A 21,410-nucleotide genomic window follows, 5' to 3' on the forward strand; every position below is an offset into this window, starting at 1 on the left:
ATCTCAAAAAAACCTAGCAACAATGTTGGGGGGAGGGGGGTGGGGGATGGAGGAGTCCCTACTGAGTACGTCAGTTGAGAGGCTTAACTTTTAACCTTGCTGAAGTTTCCCAGAGAGCAGGCTGCTGACGTGCTGTCAAAGACCAAGAGATGATGATGCAGTTTCAAGGAGTCTAAGTTTTTAGCCCACCCATCTCCATGAGGTCCTTTAGCATAAAGGACCATATATAGACATAGAGAGTATCCCAACTGGCTGCAACTTAAAAATATCCTAAGGATCAGCAGCTGTTACTTTCACCCACACAAATTCACAGTTGGCTTAATTAAATTGCGCCTGTTCTCAAGCGCTGCAACCCTTTGGGTTGTGCCCTAGGTGCTTATGCTGCCTCCCCCATCTCCATTCCCTTCCACAGAGTAACTTAAAGCAGAATGGATGAATGAAAGGGATCACCTTGTGAGCGGTTCAAGGTTTGCATCAATATAAATAATGAAATGTGGAAGTCAGATCTTGAATCCCTGCCTAGACAACCACTGGACTCCAGGGACCCTAAGTGGCCCCTAGCCTTGGCCATCTGTTCTCTCTTGCCCGTGGCCACTCCCACACCCCTCTTCTTGGCATCTGTCTCATGTTTTCCATAGTTGTCATAGTCACAACCACAGCAACCTGAGCAGGCCACAATCCTCTTATAGCTGGAGACATGAGCTACTGCTTTACACGATATAATTCCCCTGTCCTGCACCAATAGGAATCTGGTCCCAGATAGTCAAACCATTTGTTTTTCCTCAGTAGAAATATTCCAGCCCTCCCAGAATATCACTGTCCTTAAGGTCTATATGGCATCAGGGCAGCCAGGAAGCATCTACAGAGAAGACGACCAAGGTAATCAGACGACCAAGATAATCAGTCCCACCTTGAAATTTGACCAAGTATATCCAGATCCCTTATTTATATAGGCTGTACTCTGTGTTTCCACACCAATCAATCATTCCATTTGAGTATAGGACAAAGAGATTTAGTAAAATAAAACCATAGTGGGCAGGAAGATTTCCTATCCAAAACAGAGCTTTTAAAGGAAGTAATCTTGTAATGTACTCTTTAAGGGATAAGGAGTGAGATCTTCCTGGAGCCCTGCAGGATAAAGGACCACTTATAAGATTCAATGAGTCAGTAACATTTTTTGAAGATCTACCATAAACCAGTTACCCACGCTAAGGGTGAGGATACAAAAGAAAGGTGCAACGTTACAACGCTCAGGGAGCTCATTTCTAGTGGCAGAGACTGACTTATAAACAAATAATTACAGCACGAAACCATCCCTCTTATAACAGGATTATATGCAAAGGACTACAGGAGCCCAGCTAGTGAAAGAGTGTTTATTTGAGGAGGAAGATAGGGTCCAAGAGAGTTTTACCCAGAAAGCAAGTCTTAAAGGGTTAGTAGACTTTCTCCAGGTAAGGAAGGGGTGATGGAGGAGTAAGAGGCAGACAATGGCATTGCAGAAAGATGATGCAGCACGTGTAAATCCCAGAGTCATGAAAAAAATACATGTGTAGGCAAAGGAAATGTTGACTGCTACAACCATTTACACCTTAGTATGAACTCTTATTCATTCGACAAATATTTATTAAGCACTAACTATATGCTAGTTACTTATGTAAGCATTGGGGATATAGTAGGGTACAAAACTAAGTCCCTACCCCCAAGATGTTTACATTCTAGTGAGGAGGAGATATTCTGAATTTGTCAGTGTATTACCTCTCTAGTTGTATTTGCATTTTTTTAATACTTTTTTTTCAGGTTTCTAAATTTATTTTTATTTATTTTTATGGCTGCGTTGGGTCTTAGTTTCTGTGCAAGGGCTTTCTCTAGTTGTGGCAAGCGGGGGCCACTCTTCATCGCGGTGCGCAGGCCTCTCACTATCGCGGCCTCTGTTGTTGCAGAGCACAGGCTCCAGACACGCAGCCTCCGTAATTGTGGCTCACGGGCCCAGTTGCTCCGCGGCATGTGGGATCTTCCCAGATCAGGGCTCGAACCCGTGTCCCCTGCATTGACAGGCAGATTCTCAACCACTGCGCCACCAGGGAAACCCCCTGCATTTTAATTATCCCTGATTATGGCATGAAATCTCAAGCCTTATTAAAGGAAAATTTTAGAAGAATAAAGGTATCAGGAATCAAGTAGGGAAGAAATTTTAGAGTCAAAATTCTGAAGACAAAAGCAGACAATAGTTCCAATGCTCATTTGAACTCCGCTTCAGCTGATATCACAGAATCACAAATCCAGTCCTATAGGAGGTGCTGTGAATATTTAAAATACAGCCTTTAGCCATAAACTCAATGGCTGTGTGGCCAAATGGCAGGCCTAAAATTGGAGCAGGTATGTGTGTGTTTAGAAATTAGGATGGATCCACTACTGTGTTCCCGGGAACAAAGCCTCCTTTTTCTCTCCTTGTTCTTTCCTCCCTCTGGTAACCTCCAGGGACCTGTGTCATCTATCAGAGTCACTGTCTCAGGGCTGTCATGCTTGCAAATTCCATAAATCTTCCCCAGATCATCAACAACCTTCACAGGAGCTGGGGGCAGGGGGGAAGGTGTTGGCTACACAGCGTGGCTCAAAAGGCCAGTTCCTCCCAGGAGGCCTCAGTGGTTACTCTGGGTAAAGCAGCTCTTTGTTCCGTGTGGTACTCTGGAGCCAGCCATGGCTGCATGTCCTGCCACGACTCTTAGAGAGCTTGTGTAATCATGGAAGCATATGAGAAGCTAAGCCAGTGCTGGAAAGGGACCACAGAATCTTCAGGAAATGAGAGGAACTAATATTTATTTTCTGTTGTATAATTTTCTGCCAGTATCTTTCAAAGCTCTTTATATCTCACTTAATTCTCACTACAACCTTATGAGGCAGATGTTATTGTCCCAGTTCTCTGGATGAGGATATTAAATCATACCTAATATACGTAATACCAGTAATAAGTAGTAGATCCAGAATTTGAATCTAGGTCCATCTATTTCATGGGGAATCAAAACATCCTAGAGCTTTGTATATTTAAAGAGTTGGGATTTTAGGTAGTACACAAACACAGCATTATATAATATTGAATTACATAATAGGGAAGTTGTCACCTTTAAATTCGTTTTCATTTCTTCTGATTATATCAAAAAGAAAGTCTTGGTTTGATGCGAGTATGTCTTTAACACCTCTCTTAACACTTAGTCTCCCTTTTTATAAAAGAGCCCCAGGCTTTAGACCCAGAGACTTCAGCAGGCAACAATATCTAGCTAGAGCCTAGTAGTATTTTGCTCTAATTGAATTTATTTACATGTTCTTCTGCTACATGAGACACGTAATACCGGTTTTCGGGCTTCCCTGGTGGCTCAGTGGTTAAGAATCCACCTGCCAATGCAGGGGACACGGGTTCAAGCCCTGGTCGGGGAAGATCCCACATGCCGCAGAGCAACTAAGCCCGTGTGCCACAACTACTGGGCCTACACTCTAGAGCCCGTGAGCCACAACTACTGACCCCGTGTGCCATAACTACTGAAGCCCGTGCTCCTAGAGCCCATGCTCTGCGACAAGAGAAGCCACCACAATGAGAAGCCCGCGCACCGCAACGAAGAGTAGCCCCCCTTCACCACAACTAGAGAAAGCCCGCATGCAGCAATGAAGACCCAATGCAGCCAAAAATATATAAATAAAAATTTAAAAAAATACTGGCTTTCATTTATACTAGTGATATAAAATTGGGCCTATTAGTTAAGCTCAGGACCTCTAGCATCCAACCATCCAGATTCAGCTACTTTCTAGCTGTCTGACCTTGGACAAGTTAGTTAACCCTCAGTTTCCTCACTTGTAAAATAAGTTTTATGGTGTTATCTACTATATAAGGTTGATGTGTAGATTCAATGAAATATTGTACGTCAGACACTTAGAACAGTATTTAAAATATCCTACTGTATAGCCCAGGGAACTATACTCAATATTTTGTAATAACCTATAAGGGAAAAGAATCTGAAAAAAATAGATACATTTATGAATAACTGAATCACTTTGCTATACACCTGAAACTAACGCAACATTGTAAATCAACTATACTTCAGTAAAAAAATGTATACTATTGCTCAATAAATGTTAGTTATGATGAAGTTTAAAAGAAAATGAGCTGATTTACATCAGGATTTCTCATCTTTGGTACTGCTGGCGTGGTGGGCCAGGTAATTCTTTGCTGTGGGAGGCTGCCCTATGTATTGTAGGATGTTTGGCAGTACCCCTGCCCCCTATCCACTAGGTGCCACTAGCACCCAGTTATCACAAACAAAAATGTCTCCAGACATTGCCAAATGTTCTCCTGGGTGCAAAATCACCCCTGGTTGAGAACGACTGATTTAGGGGAAAATATTAGGTAAAAACCATATTTAGATATGACAAACATCTAAACACGTAATGGGAAAAATTGAAGTTTGGGAAACACTGCTCTAAGAGAGTACGATTTGAAGTTTAATTCTAAAAATCAAAAATTACTATTTTCATTTGCAGGTTTATGACAATGTTCTAAGTTTCCTATCAAAGCTAAAAGTCTTCAAACAACTTAGAAGGGGCTAGACTAGTAAGTACATGAAATTCATCTTTATTCTTCTTTGACCTCCTTCTCTTCTCCTGCCTTCTAGTGTGCCACCCAACACCTCCCTCTGCACACATTCTCCTGAACTGACCAGGCAACATCCTTCATCCAGACGTCTTATACACCCCCTCCCCAATCGAGTACTCTTCTCTTCCCCCAGCGCTCTATTCCCTGCTTTTTGAATTCATGTAAAAATGTAATTGATGCCATATCAGTGTGTTTTCAGTTACAGACAGCAGAAAACTATACTCTTAAATGGTTGAAACAATGAGGAAATTTATTGGTTCACAGAAATGAAGTTCAGAGATGGGGAGGTTTCAGAGTAATGTTAATTCAGTAACTCCAGCTCCGAATTTCTATGGTTCCCTAGAGTCTGCCCTTCTCTGTGTGCTAGCTTCATCCTCTGCTTGGTGATGAATTGACTACAGCAGTTTGGGACCTCACATTCACAGGCAACCATGTTCAGAGGACGTTAAAAGAAATTTGTGTCTGGAAGTTATCCAGTGCCTTTAATGAAAGTTCAGCCTTAAGTTATTCAGCCTTATAAGTTATTTGCCTTTAATGATTAGATGCCTGAAAAACTCTGTCTCTGAAGTTCATTAATCTCCTGGGTTGTTGATAGATTAAATGAGATAATATAAGTGAAAGCACTGTAAACTGATTTGTAAACTGATATGTAATTGTAAGATATTTTTTCTTGGAAGGGTCTTTTTTTTAAAGAATAATCGATCTACTGAACTAGATGATTCATCGTGGAGTTGATTGTACAAACACTCAGAGAAAAACAATGGTGCATGAATGCCAAAGAAACCTCAAAACTGGTGCCTTAATAAAGCCAAACAGATCTCAGGGAGACCTGGTGGTTGATTCTAGACTCAAGACAGCTCTGGACTACTCAGCAGCAGAAGTTGTGGACCTTATTATGCTCTGCATTGATATGGCTCAGCTATAATAAATGTTTCTACTTTCTTCTGTCCTGCTCCCAACTGGCAAATTATTTCTGCATTTGTAATTCAAATTGCCAGGATGGGGATGACGATTGACTTAGCCAATACCTCATCTATTTTTGGACTAAACCCTTTCCCCAGGTCACATCAAAGGCCACTGGCCAGCTTGTGGGGAGGATGGGCTTGGTCTCCATGCTTAATAATGTCTTTCAAAACCTAAATGAATGTCATTTCACACTACACAATATGTTCTTGCGCAAATCAAGAAATTGATTTAAGTAAATAGAATGTGTGAAAACATCAGTACTCTGTAATTAGACTATAAATGTAATGCAATTCTCTACCCAACAGATATACCCATAGGATGGGGACTCCAAAAAAAAGAATTTTCAGAAAAACTGAAATGGGCAAGTTTAGCCAGGAAAATTTTTAAAAATAAGGGCAGTGAGGGGGTGATCAGGCTACCAGATATTAAATTTTAAAGTTACAATGTTTAAAAGCTTGAAAAGAAATCTAGATCAATGAAAGGGAATAGGAAGAAAACAAGAAAAATAGATTATTCAGTAAATGATGATGAGACAACTGGAGAACCATCTGAAAAATCTTGGATCCCTACTTTAATCTCTTACCAAATTAAATTGTGAATGGATCAAAGATTTAAACATAAAAATTGAATCCATAAAAATACTAGAAAAAAACATTGAAGAATTTTTTTTTAATGTTTTTTTGTTTTTTTTTTTTAATTTTAGTTAATTAATTAATTTATTTATGGCTGTGTTGGGTCTTCGTTTCTGTGCGAGGGCTTTCTCTAGTTGTGGCAAGCGGGGGCCAGTCTTCATCGCGGTGCGCGGGCCTCTCACTATCGCGGCCTCTCTTGTTGCGGAGCACAGGCTCCAGACGCGCAGGCTCAGTAATTGTGGCTCACGGGCCCAGTTGCTCCGCGGCATGTGGGATCTTCCCAGACCAGGGCTCGAACCCGCGTCCCCTGCATTGGCAGGCAGATTCTCAACCACTGCGCCACCAGGGAAGCCCCTGAAGAATTTTTTTATAATCTCATCAGGGAGAAAGCCTTTCCAAGCTTGATATAACTCCAGAATCCAAATCCACACAGATATTCACAGCAGATATTCATAAATCTGATAAATGAAAAAAATTGCCAATAATGAAAAATATTAATAACAAAATTTTAAATTGGATAATTTGGGAGAAATATTTACAGCATATTACAGAGGTAGTGCTTATTTCTTTGCTTTATAAATAGCTCTTATAATTCAATAAGAAAAAGATCACAACACAATTTTTTAAAATAGAGGGAAAAATACATAATATTTTACAGCTGGTAAGTAAATGAGGCAGATCTGTATAAACCGATCTTAAATTACCTTTCAGATATATTACTAAGAGAAAAAAGGATATGGTAGAGGATAAGGAATCAGACATAGAGGGTGATTAGTTCTCAAGAGTGGGGATTCTGGCTAAACTGATTTAGCAGGATTCTTCCTAAAACTGGGCAATGCAGACAAACATGTCAGCCCAAAGGTCAAGACCTAATTGAAAAGATGGCTCAGAAGAGCCTGACTAAAGTTTGATCAAGGAGAGTCTTTGTTGATAGTCACAGGTTCCAGGGATTAGGAAAAGGGGGTTATTATTCTGCCTACCACCAGGCAAATTGATCAGCCAAAGAGAATCAACTGAAAAACTATTATAAGCAATAAAATAATTCATTAGAGTGGCTGAGTATAAAATTAATGTACAAATTAATATAAAAAAGACAACATCCCATCCATCTAGCAACTAAAATTATAAAATACATAGAAATATCTATGTCCTTGATTACGCAAGAAAACAGTAAAAGTGTTGTTGAGAAGGGAAAATATCAACCTGGGGATCAGAAGTAGGAAGGAGAATTATTTTTCAATGTATCCTCTTTTGCATCATTTAAGCCATTTCATAGCCATATGCTGTTAAACATATGAGTCTGATCTTGTCACTGCCTATTTAAAATTTGGTATTGGTTTTTTGGTTGTTATTGCTGCTTGCCAGAATTGTTTTTGTGGGTTTGTTTTTGTTTTTGCTGTCTATTATCCAACTCCCTTTTCCTATTTTGGGAGAATCTGCTATTGTGTATGGTTTCAGTAGGACTCAGTGCCCCATCATTTTCTATGGAAACTGAAGGGGGAACAAATTAGATCTTCCTGCCCAGGGCATTGACTCTGGAGGTGGTTACACTGAAGCCAGGGACACTTAGATCTATCATGGGAATCTGCAGAAGCATCCCACACGGGTGTAGGTGTTCCATTCTAATTAAAAACAGCCATTGTACTTTGTGGGGTTTTGCTTGTTTGTTTTTGTTTTTATTTATTTGGCTGCGTGGGGTCATAGTTGCAGCATGTGGGATCTTCACTGAGGCATGCTGGCTCTCTGGTTGAGGACCATGAGCTCAGTAGTTGTGAGGTGTGGGCTTAGTTGCCCCGCGGCACGTGGGATCTTAGTTCCCTGACCAGGGATCGAACTTGCGTCCCCTGCGTTGGAAGGTGGATTCTTAACCACTGGACCACCAGGGAAGTCCCTGTACTTTGTGTTTTTTGACTCGAAGGAGCATCTTGGTTTTTTTCTGTTTTCCAGATCTTATCTTCAGCCTCCTGCTGATGTTGTGAATCCCGAAAACTAAGTAATAATATGTGATTTTTTTCCTATTTCTTGCGATCAAAAACCCTAATTCCAGATATCAGTCAAACCCCTTAGCAAGTCATACAAGGACCCTCCTTTATTTTTAGGCTTATCTCTAGTCTACCTCATTCCCAGTACATACCTGGATTTTCTATAATTTCCCAAACATGCCATGCCTTTTTACCCCTCTATACCCATATAGAATATTTTCTTTTCCCAACAGAGAGGTAAATGCCTTCTGAGCATTTAATACCCACTTAATTCAACTATACTTTCTCTGAATCATCCCCTCAGTACTTTCTCTCCTCCTTCTATGGTCTATTACAGTATTTATCATATTATGTCTAAAGTATTTGAACTATTCTGTATCAGACGGAGAATTCTGAGGTTTGATCAGACCACCAGGGCCTGGTCCAGCACATGGCATGTTGAGGCACCTTAATAAATGTTAATTGACTACATGAATAAAATTAGTTAAATGCATTTTTGATGATTCAAGATTATTTTGACCACCATCACCCTTTTTTTTTGTCCATTTCACTATAGCTCTTTGGCGTTATGAAAGGGTAGAGTATGATTTGTTCCTTTAAAAATCTATTTAATATTTGGCAGCTTAAAAATAGCTTCCACATATATTTTCTTAGTTGATTTTTGTTACAATCATGTGTGGCAAACTAGGGTAATGAGTTTTAGAGAGATTAACTTTCCTAAGATTATATAGTAATAATAATATAAAATTAATAAAGGAGAAACATGTAACATTTACTTAACACTTACTATGTCCAAACACTTTTTTTTTTTTTTTACTTTCTGTATCTAATGTGATCCTTTCTGCCGCATGGTAAGTATTATTATTATCCAGTTGTGTGGCGGGGGAAGCTGAGGTCATCAGTTAGTAAATGGTAAAGCTGAACTTGAACTGTTGAAATGGAATCAGTGTCCCAAATCATTATGCTACTCTGGTAATTTTACTGTAACCTCCTGCTGCTATTAATGGCCATACTTATGGCTTCGTATAGCTTCTTTTTCTGCTATTTTCTTGCAATGCCATCTTGCTGCTGCTAATTAACTATTTCTTATCTGTGCTGGAAAACAGATAAGTAAACTTATTGTGTCTAAAATTAAGAGGAGGAAATGAATGAATATCTATGGTTTCTGTAACATCTTTTATGGGAAAAACTTTATTTTGTTGTTGTTCACTTTTTGATTCTCCATCATATTCTATTTAGTAAAAGTCCCAGAAAAGTGCCCCTTCTCAAATAGCTTTATTTGAGTTAACTCATGCAATTGACCTGAACACAAGTTTCTCTAAGTAGTCAATAATGAGGCATTGGAGTGACAATAATCTAGAAGCCATAATCTTTTTTCAGCCCTTGAGCTCATCCACCTGAAGGAGAGAGACAGTGGCTGGCTCAGTGAACCCACCACAGCAGAGTGTCTATACTGTGAACTGCTCAACAGTGTTAAATGGCTGAAATGTTAAGTGGATAATACTTTGCCAAAGGAGCAGAGTTCACAGATTCAGAAGAGCTACTGAGCTCTAGAACACTTGTTAGAAATTGCCCTTTTGTTAGTTTATTCTTTCATTAGTGTATATTTTTCTTTACTACAGCTTCTTTTCTTTTTATCATTTATATATATGCATTTATATATCATTTGTATATACGCATTTATATATCATTTGCATATGTATGTATCAGAAAAAAAGACCAGAGAACTCGAATTTGCCTCCATCACTGGCAGTAGAAAAAAGCCCACTTTTGTATGTGTACTACTTAAACAGCACAATAATGGGTAGTTACGCATGAATGGGTATTCATGTAGTTTCTTTCAGAAAAATGTTTGAGTCTGATTTCACTCATTCAGTTCATTTCATGCACATTTACCATGTGCCCAGCACTCTATAGGTACAAGACATATAGTAGTGAACAAAATCAATATGGTTCCTAGCTTCATTGAGATTATGTCTCTTGGTATATGGCCTCATTGTATAATCAACTTTTATTTTTAATTTATAACCCAAGGTCATCATAAAATACTACCTGTAAAATTTTTATAACAATATGAAACTTCCCAAATATACCCCCTCAGAAAATATGGGGCCAAATATAATCATTGAATTTTAGTGCTGAGATACATTTTTAAATAGGCATATATTATGCTTTTCTGCTGTGTCTTAAATTTCATTAGGTACTATATTAATTTCCTATTGCTGCTGTAACAAATTGCCACAAGCTTAGCAGCTTGAAAGAACACAAATTTATTATTTTACAATCTGGAGGTCAGAAATCCAAAATGGTGTCTTACTGGGCTAAAATCAACTTGTCATCAGGGCTCTGTTCCTTCTGGAGCCTCTAGGGGAAAATCCACTTCCCTGTGTTTTCTAGCTTCTAGAGGCTTCCTGCATTCCTTGACTTGTGGCTTTATTCCTCCATTTTCAAAGTGAAACACCACTTTGTTAACTGTGGTGAGATTATGGAAATTATTTTAATTTTTTTCTTTTCAGCATTTTCTGATAGATCATGTTGTCTTTTTATAATACAAAAAAAAAAGAACATTATGACAAGATTCTGTTCAGAAAACACTTTAAATTCCTGTGCAACTAGAGCATGAGTGCATAGAACAGATCAGTAGGAATTGAGGCTGTTCAGATCTGGTTGGAACCAGACCAAGACCAATATTGTAGCCTGGGTAATGATCTTAGCTTGACCTGATGAGCAGTGGAGAACTGTGGGAGATTTTTAAGCAGATAATTACCAGTCATATTTGTAATTTAAAAACAAGCTGTAATTATAGATTTTACTAATATAAGATAAACTTTACTACTATTTTATAAACCCCCCTTTTAGATTCACAAACTATAATTTAGTTGTCTCTGTTGTTAACCTAGGCCATTCCTTCATACCATCAGGCTGATACCAATTTTTAATTCACTTTGCTATGAAAATGAAGCGTTTACTTTATGCTCTTATGGATAAATGGCTGGATTCTTCATCTTTTTTCTATGGATATCTGGTTCATATTCAAACACTACTGTTTCAAGTGAATCAGAATTTCTCCATTGTCCATGGAAGTGGAGTGGGAAAAATTTCAGCAAATTTTTATTATTCATTAGCCCCAAGTATCTTCTTGACCTTTGGCCAGGGGGTAAAGCAGTAGTGTTGATTAGTAGGTTTGGTTCTGATAGGTGGGATTTAGGACGCAGATTTTCAGAAACATGCTTGTAGGGGTCAGCAGAAGCTGCTGGGGGAGGAACTAATTGGGTGAGAACTCTGCCTCCATCCCCTTGAACTAAGTACTACTAGAGCCATCTTACAGAAAAAACCGAACAAATCTTTTGGCCAGCCTATATTTTCATTACCCTCCTACTTATATCCTTTTTTAAAATATTTATTTATTTATTTATTGGCTGTGTTGGGTCTTTGTTGCTGCACACGGGCTTTCTCTAGTTGCGGCAGGCCAGGGCTACTCTTCCTTGTGGTGTGCAGGCTTCTCATTGCAGTGGCTTCTCTTGTTGCGGAGCATGGGCTCTAGGCGAGTGGGCTTCAGTAGTTGTGGCATGTGGGCTCAGTAGTTGTGGCTCGCGGGACTCAGTAGTTGTGGCGCACGGGCTTAGTTGCTCTGAGGCATGTGGGATCTTCCCGGACCAGGGCTCGAATCCGTGTCCCCTGCATTGGCAGGCGGATTCTTAAGCACTGCGCCACCAGGGAAGTCCCATCCCTTTTAAGAATAAAATTATATCATGCAATACCAGAGCAATTTATACTCTGCGAAAAGAATAAAGAACATAATCTCATTTGTTAGAATGTAGTATAGTGTCAAGAGAACTAGCTTTGAGGTGAGAAATCTGGCTTAAGATTTTGCTCTACGCTATTAGCTATGGGACTGGGTCGTGTCACTTAATTTCACTGTATCTCAGTTTTCCAGTTTAACAAATGGGATTAATATTTAGCTTGTAGGTTATTGTGAGGATGAATACACAGTAGTAATGGTAACTCTCATTATAAATATATAGATGGAAGTGCTTGCTTTTTCCTTTATCGCTGAGGTTCCCAATGTAGTGCTTTAAAGAAAAATGCTCGCCATTTTTTTATTTTTCCTTCTACTCTTGATTATATTCTGAAAGTGTTCACATCTAAAAATGTTGCCTTATACCAATATTAAGAAGAAAAAAATCCATCTGTGAAGCATTATCTGTTGGGCAGTAAAGTAAGGGTTAGGGAGAGCATAGAAGACAGATGAATTTTGGAGCATGACAGTGGATTATTATGAACTTAGATAATTATTCCTACTGTAGCTGCTGTTCAGATGTGATTTTGTTGCTGGAGCAAATAAAAACTGAGCCATTTATACAGAACCATTCTCTGAAGGAGATCTATCGGCTATTTGGGGGCAGGTTTATTTTGTTGGACCACTTCCATCATGGGAGGAGGAGCATTTTGTTCTCAATGAGATAGACACTCTATATATAGATTTTCCTTCTCTGCACATAAAGTTTATGCCAAAACCACCATCCATGGACTCATGGAGTGGCTTATCCTCTGTCACGGTATTCCGTACACCATCACTTCTGATGAAGGAAGTCTTTGTATAGAAATAAAAAGTGGCAATGGGACTATGCTCATAGAATTCACCAGTCTTGCCCTGCCCTCCTCCCTTCCTAAATCCACTGGCTTGACAGAATGGTGGACTGGCTTTTTGAAAAATTATTTATGGTACCAGCTAAGTGGCCTATGGCATAGCTTGTGCAGCTGAGGCAATGTCCTCCAGGGTGCAGTATTTGCTCTAAATTAGATAATAATATAGATGGTGTTCTTTCTCCTATAGCCAGGATTCATAGGTTCTGGGAATTAAGGAGGTGAAAATGGGAGTGGCTTTTTTCATTATTATCCCTAGTGATCCACTAGCAAACTTTTGCTTTCTATCCCTGTGACTTTAGGTTCTGTTAGTGTAGATAGAGGTCTTAGTTCCAAAGGGAGGAATGCTTCCACTAGAGGTCTTAGTTCCAAAACTAAGTGTAGATAGAGGTCTTAGTTCCAAAGGGAGGAATGCTTCCACTAGAGGTCACAATAATGGTTCCATTAAACTGGAAATTGAGACTGCCACCTGGCCACTTTGGGCTCCTCATACCAATGAATCAACAGGCAAAACAGGTGATTACTGTACTTACTGTGGTGATTGATCCTAACTACCAAGGGGAAATTGTGTTACTACTGCATAATGGTGATAAGGAAGAGTAAGTCTGAATTGTGGGAGATCTCCCAAAGGGCTCTTGCTACTCCCATGTCCTGAGATTTAAGTCAAGGAAAACACTACAGCAACCCAATGTGGGTAGCAGAAATGAAGGTTTGGGTCACCCTACCAGTCAAGGAACCAGGGCAACGGGACTATGGAATTAATAGTAGTTATAAAAATCAGCTACAATAGTATGAGTGTGTTTCATGTTTGGTAACTGCAATCATTGTTGCTTTTGTTGTGGTCATCCATGTACAATGCTTGGTGTCAGTCTATTTATCTCTTGTAAAAATAAAATACAGTGTGTGTGTGTGAAAAAAAAAAAGAATCAAGGACATAAAACAGTTAAAATTCTAATTTATGTACATTTTTGTTGCAGAGAGGCTTAAGAGGTGACTAATAAAAGATTTTCAAGTATAAAAAAAAAATTAAAAAAAATCAGCTACAACCATGTGAGCAGGAATAAAAGTGAGGTCTGTAATAGTTATAAGTATTAAACTGAGAAAATTGCTTTACCAACATCAGTGATTACAGAAACCTCTGAAATTTTTTATTTACCTTCTATTTGTGTCGATTCTGGAATTTCCATTTCAGAAGGAAAAGAATTTTTTAGAAGTCTACTTTTCAAAATTAACTTTTAGCACATTACATAATGTCAAATAAGCCAACTAAATGTTTTCCACTAAAGGTTTGATTGAATAGTTTACATATTCAAAATTAGCGCACGAAAGCATAGCTGAGGCAGTGATGGCTCCCTATTAGTTGCTAAAGTGCTTTGTGGATCTTCCTAAGCAGTACTCATACTTTATATTCTAGTTATTCATTCACTGTTACAGTTCCCAGGCTAGCCTACAAACTCTATATAGGCATATTTTTTCTCCTTTTTATATCCAGTACCCAGCTAATGTCCAGGTCCTAGAAATACTCTCTCTGCGACAAAAATGTTTACAGTATATGTGGGATACAAATGAATGAATGAACACTGCATGTGTATAAATGAGTAATTCTAAAGTGACTAAAAATTGATGACTGTAAGTAAACATCCTTAAAATCATTTAAGAAAGGTGTAATGAAAAGAAGTTCGGAATCAGAAAGATGGGAGTTTGCCAGCTTTGCAACTTGTTAGTTATTAAGCATTGGGCACCTCACTTTACCTCTCTGAGTCTCAGTTTCCTCTTTTGCAAAATGAGATAACATCTTAACATCTTGCAGCATTTTTTAAATTTTATTTATTTATTTATTTATGGCTGTGTTGGGTCTTCGTTTCTGTGCGAGGGCTTTCTCCAGTTGTGGCAAGTGAGGGCCACTCTTCATCCCAGTGCGCAGGCCTCTCACTGTCGCGGCCTCTCTTGTTGCGGAGCACAGGCTCCAGACGCGCAGGCTCAGTAATTGTGGCTCACGGGCCCAGCTGCTCCGCGGCATGTGGGATCTTCCGGGACCAGGGCTCGAACCCGTGTCCCCTGCACTGGCAGGCGGATTCCCAACCACTGCGCCACCAGGGAAGCCCCCGCAGCATTTTTATAATTAGAGATAATTTACACACCTGACACAGTGCTTAGCTCAGAGTAGGTTTTCAATAAAAGGTCGTTCTATTATTATTTACTGCGTATGTCCAGGAGTAATTAAACAAGTCTTTGTGTCAATCATTAAAATTTCTGAATTAACATATTGAGTTTACTAGAATTATTTAGAAAACGGAAAACAATGTATGATATTCTACCTCATAGCAGGATTAAAAAAAGAAACTTAGAATACTCTTCTAAACCTTGAGAAAATCCTTCAAACTTTGAGTCCTTTTTTTAAAATGTATTTATTTTATTTATTTTTTTAAATTAAAAAAATTTTTTTTAATTTTTATTTTTGGCTGCATTGTGTTGTCGTTGCTATGCGTGGACTTTCTCTAGTTGTGTTGAGCGGAGGCTACTCTTCCTCGTGTGCGGGCTTCTCATTGCGGTAGATTCACTTGTTGTGGAGCAGGGGCTCTAGGCGAGTGGGCTTCAGTACTTGCAGCACGCTGGCTCAGTAGTTGTGGCACGTGGGCCCTAGGGCTCAGGCTCAGTAGTTGTGGCGCACAGGCTTTGTTGCTCTGAGGCATGTGGGCTCTTCCCGGACCAGGACTCAAACCCGTGTTCCCCGCATTTGCAGGCAGATTCTTAACCACTGCGCCAGCAGGGAAGTCCAAACTTTGAGTCTTGAGAAATGTCACCTATAAAATCTTCATCTGGGCTTCCCTAGAGCCAGTGCTCCACAGTAAAAGAAGCCACCACAATGAGAAGCCCCCGCACCACAACAAAGAGTAGCCCCGCTCGCCACAACTAAAGAAAGCCCACTCACAGCAACCAAGACCCAACACAGCCAAAAATAAATAAATAAAATAAATAAATTTATTTTAAAAATAAATACATAAATAAAATAAAATAAAACCTTCATCTATAAAATCTTCATCTTCAACACCTATCCTATCTATGTTACAGAATTCTTGGAAGAATCAAATCTACAAATGAATTTTGTAAACTCTAAATGCTAAACAAATGCTAATTATTGTTTTTATATCTTCCATCTCAGTGCTTCAGCTATCATTGTGACTTTTTTTGTCACTGCACTATTATAACAATGCATTTTTACCTCCTTGTCCATTTTCTTAAGAAAAATCAGAGCTAAAATTTGCCACTCTCTTCAAAAGCTATCATGAGCCCAATGACCTAATGTTTGTTACAAATTCATAAAATTCTCAGCCCAAGAGACATAGATATTGAAATAGCCAAAAGAAATTTTAAAAGCAAAGTGTTATGTATCATTCTGTACTCCTCATCATAGTTCTGCTCATTGAAAGCCTACGGTCGTTGAAGTAGACTTAGAAACTTGAAAAGTCAGTGGCACATTTCATCAGGCACCAAATGTGCTATTGACTCTCCTCTTAACCTTTACTTTAGAAACTTTAGGACAAGAGCTTTGTATGAACAAACCAAGATGGCCCTCAGCATTATAGGAACATTGACTTTGTGTGTTTATGAGGTGAGGGTCATGTTGTTTGGGGTTTTTTTATGTGGCTTCACAGCTAATAGTTCCTAAATTTAGCTGCATATCAGAATCGCCCAGAAATTTGCCCCAGATCTATTGTGACAAAATAATAAGAGGAGTCCTAGAAAGAGTATTTTGAACAAATTCCATGTCTTACTTATTGGGAACCTCTGGCTCATCTTGTGGTACTGTTTTTCTTTTCTCCATTTTTAGTGCTCTTTCCTTTGCTAGTGGTTCTGTACTTCTCAGGATTCCCAATGTCAGAATGAAATCTATCTGATATGTCATTAACATCCTAGTGTGACTTAATTTAATGTGCCATTTCTTCAGAAATGCTAATGGTGGAATTTGGGACTCTGATAGCACGGAGTGGGGGTGGATGAGGGAGGAGAAGCTTTGCTTCCTGGCCCCCAAAATGGCATTACTTAGGGAAAGCTTCCTTTTATTACCTTCCCATAAAGTCAGCCCTACATATAAATTATGCACCACTAAAAAGAGATGAATTTCAGGAGGAGAAAATGCAAGCAAAGTCAATGGAAAATCTGGATAGCACCTGGAATCTTGACTAGCAAGTCCCTACAAAGCTCCCTGCTTTTTCTTTTTTCTTTTAAAAATGAGAGCAAATGTATGCAACCTTTCTTATGGAATAGTGGATTGTTCTCACTGGAGTTACTTAACATGGGCTGGGTCCCCACTTAGTAGGGATGTTGTTAGGGGATTCAAACATTGGGTTAGAATCTCTCAATAACTTTAACGTTGTTTTTTTAAATTTTCCATCCCAAAGACTTTACAATCCTTTGACATAGCAAAAATTACTCTTTTGGTTTAATATTTCCCCAGTTTGTGACAAGTAGGATTAAAGCCTTTACTTTTTTTTTTTTTTTTTTTTTAAAGGATTTTCTTATTTATTTATTTATTTATTTATTTTTGGCTGTGTTGGGTCTTCGGTTCGTGCGAGGGCTTTCTCCAGTTGCGGCAAGCGGGGGCCACTCTTCATCGCGGTGCGGGGTCCGCTCTTCATCGCGGTGCGCGGGCCTTTCTCTATCGCGGCCCCTCCCGTCGCGGGGCACAGGCTCCAGGCGCGCAGGCTCAGCAATTGTGGCTCACGGGCCCAGCTGCTCCGTGGCATGTGGGATCTTCCCAGACCAGGGCTCGAACCCGTGTCCCCTGCATTAGCAGGCAGACTCTCAACCACTGCGCCACCAGGGAAGCCCCTACTTTTTTTTTTTTTTTTTACATGTTTATTAGAGTATAATTGCTTTACAATGTTGTGTTAGTTTCTGCTGTACAACAGAGTGAATCAGCTATATGTATGCATATATCCCCATATCCCCTCCCTGCTACCCTCCCTATCCCACCCCTCTAGGTCATCACAAAGCATCAAGCCAATCTCCCTGTGCTATGTGGCTGCTTCCCATTAGTCATCTATTTTACATTTGGTAGTGTATGTATGTCAGTGCCACTCTCTCACTTCGTCCCAGCTTACCCTTCCCCCTCTGTGTCCTCAAGTCCATTCTCTACATCTGCATCTTATTCATGCCCTGCCACTAGGTTCATCAGTACTGTTTTTTTGATTCCATATATATGCATTAGCATACGGTATTTGTTTTTCTGTTTCTGACTTACTTTGCTCTGTGTGAGAGAATCTAGGTGCATCCACCTCACTACAAATAACTCAATTTCATTCCTTTTTATGGCTAACATTCCATTGTATACATGTGCCACATCTTCTTTATCCATTCATCTGTCGGTGGACATTTAGGTTGCTTCCACGTCCTGAAAGCCTTTACTTTTGATATATGTCTGTTAGCTCCTTCAGTTTGACCTCTCCCTGGAAGCCTCTGCCCAGGGCTGCCATAAGGCTTATAGAGGACAATTTCAGGATAGAAAGACAGTCCAAACAGCTCTTGAAGTTGCTCTCATGGTCTAGGCACTCCTTATTTCTCCTGTGAATTATTGCATTAGCCCCCTAATTACTTCTGGTCTCTTGTCCTCATATTCATCTTCTGAATTCATCTTCTGAACTATTGCCAGAGCCCAATTTCTAAATGTAAATCTGCTTATATCACTTTCAATGGGCACCCCATTTCCTTCCAGATAAAGTTCACATTCCTTACGATGCAAGTATAAGGCTTTTTAATGATCTGCCTTTTCATCATTCCCATTTTGTTAGTATTCTTGCCACAAACCATTTGCAATTCCTTAAATTCTCTAGATCTTCTTATGTTTCTGAGATTGTGTAAAAACTGCTCCCTCTGCCTAGGACAGCATTCCCTTTATTTTGCTAATCTTTATCGGTTCCCTCAATATCCAACTTTGTTATCAACTTTGTTGACATGGTCTTTGACCCATAAGAGTGTGAAAGTGTCCCTCTATTGAAGTCCAATGGTATCCTGATACATCTCATTATCACAGTAAATACAGTGTGTTGGAATTGATTTTCTTATCCATCTTCCTTATTAGACTGTGAGAGCCTTGAAAGTAGGGACTAGTTTCATTATATATTTCTCAGTGTCTAGTACAAAAAATACAATAATAAATATTTCTGAAATTAATGACTCTCAGAATAGATCACTCCTAAGTCTATGATCTATGAGGTCAGATTCATGGTAAGCCCTCAAGATAACTGTCACCTATAGAAATTGTAATGAGTGGAAAAAACTGTGGGGTTGGCTATTGAAATACAGTCCAGCATACAAATTCTGAATGGAGAGTAGACCTAGAAGCTCAAAAAGGTGTCCACGAAGTTGTAAGAATGGAATAGGAATGGAATTGGTAGAAGTGCAATTCCTTTCTTGAGTTTTTCCAGGGATAGTCCTTGTGCTAGCTTAGATTTCAACTATCCTGTGTTCTTATTTGAAGAAAAATACCTAGAAAGCAGGCCCCACGCATTAGTTAACTCTTTTTTCTCCTTGAAATCTTTGAGGATTAATTTGTGATTATAATAGTAGATGGAATAAGTAATTTTGTGTAAATGAAGTATAACAAGTGATCATAGTAAAATTATATATTAGATGAATCACTTCACATGCAATCCTACAAATGATAACAGTATTGTATTTGCTCAAGTGACTTCAGTATAAATTAGGTACTATATGTGTACTTATAGCAGCCTCTAGTAAGTGTTTGTTATAAATGGAGCCTACAAATACAGTCAAATTAAAAATACATATTAAGATTATTTTAAAATACAGGTTTATATTTTTACTAGAAAAATGTCCTCTCCAATGTCCAATTTACCATTAGCTTTTTCATTTTTGTTACCTCTTGATCAAATAGAAATGTTACCTATAAAGCCAGCATTATATCCCTTAACCCAGCGGTCCCCAACCTTTCTGGCACCGGGGACTGGTTTTGCGGAAGACAATTTTTCCACGGACTGGGGGCGGGGGAGGGGAGGGTTCAGGCGGTAATGCTAGCGATGGAGAGCAGCAGATGAAGCTTAGTTTGCTCGCCCACTGCTCACCTCCTGCTGTGCAGCCCAGTTCCTAGCAGGCCACAGACCGGTACTGGTCCTCAGCCCAGGGGTTGGGGACCCCTGCCTTAACCCACACACATATACACACACTCATATATATGTATGGTACAGATAGGTAGGTATGTAGGTAGAGAGCTAGATATAAGGATTTTATGATACAGACCCTTGTTTTATAAATAAATGTAGTTGGGAAAACAGACTAAATATAATATATAAGAAATAGGTACTTCCGGGAGTGGGCTGAACTGGGAGATTGGGATTGACATACCTACACTACTATGTTTAAAATAGATAACTAATGAGAACCTACTGTTTAGCACAGGGAACTCTACTCAGTGCTTTGTGGTGACCTAAATGGGAAGGAAATCCAAAAAAGAGTGGATAAATGTATACATATGGCTGATTCCCTTTGCTGTACGGCAGAAACTGACCCAGCAGTGTAAAGCAACTATACTCCAATTAAAAAAAAAAGAAAGAAAGAAAGAAAAAGAAATAGGTACTTCCAAGATCTTTTTACAGTGATGAGTCTCAATCCTCTGATGTCCTTCAGACCATTAGACCATTAGGGTGTATATATATCTGCCCTAGACCCTAGGACATGCTTAAACAGGTCTCTTCAGAGTTTAGCGTTAAGCTTGGTGTTTTCTAATTCAATAGAATTTATTTCGAAGAAAATTTTATTTTCCTAGGGAGGAAGCTGTCTTAAATCGTTGGATACATTGTTAACAAATAAATATTGAGGTGACTATATGCCAATTACATTTCAATTAAAAAAATAAATAAATACTGAGGTGGGATCAGAGGGAAGAAACAGAATGAAAATACAACAATAACCATTTCCTTTAAACAATGCCTAAGAAAATAATAATAGTCACCACTTTTAATTTTTTCCTATGTGCCAGGTAACTCACAACTTTATGGGGTAGTTAATATTATCTCTATTTTTTAATTTAGGAAAACAAAGCTCAGAGAGATTAAGTAATGACCAAAGTCATGTAGCTCGACAGTGACATAGCCAGGATTTTATCAGATACTGACTCTAAAGTCTTGTTTTTCCTAATTAAGCTATTGTTAAATAGGGAAAAAATTATTCTTGCAAATATCACCTTTATTTCATGCCTCTTTTCTCCAGTGTCCTTTGTTCCTTGTGACACAGAAGCCCATTTGTCTATTGTGTTTCCTTTTCCTTTTGCTCTCAATTTAGAAACAAACTGTCTTCAGAATGTCCTTTCACAGCAGGTGGAAAACTTGTCAAAATCCCAAGTGCAGCAGAATTACCAAATTTAAAAGTGATGAAACACTGCACAGACCATCATGGGAAGGGTACACAAAAAACTGGTAACATATTTGAGAAGAACTGGATGACTGGAGGCCAGTGGTTAGAGGCAAACCTTACTCTGTGTGTGTGGGGCGGGGAGCGGGGGGGGTGTATGCACATGCTTGT

General features: G+C 39.1%; 1 protein-coding gene across 1 annotated transcript in view; it reads left to right on the plus strand.

Moving 5' to 3' along the window:
- GRSF1 (G-rich RNA sequence binding factor 1) overlaps positions 1-21,410 on the plus strand; it is a 50,617-nt gene that overhangs the window by 7,750 nt on the left and 21,457 nt on the right. Inside the window, exon 2 of the mRNA XM_057546353.1 lies at positions 4,531-4,600. The gene's annotated coding sequence lies outside the window, so the exon portion shown is untranslated. The remainder of the gene's footprint in view (positions 1-4,530; positions 4,601-21,410) is intronic.

Source organism: Balaenoptera acutorostrata, chromosome 5 (genome assembly GCF_949987535.1).
Source record: "Balaenoptera acutorostrata chromosome 5, mBalAcu1.1, whole genome shotgun sequence".
In the NCBI taxonomy this organism is placed as follows: Eukaryota; Metazoa; Chordata; class Mammalia; order Artiodactyla; family Balaenopteridae; genus Balaenoptera; species Balaenoptera acutorostrata.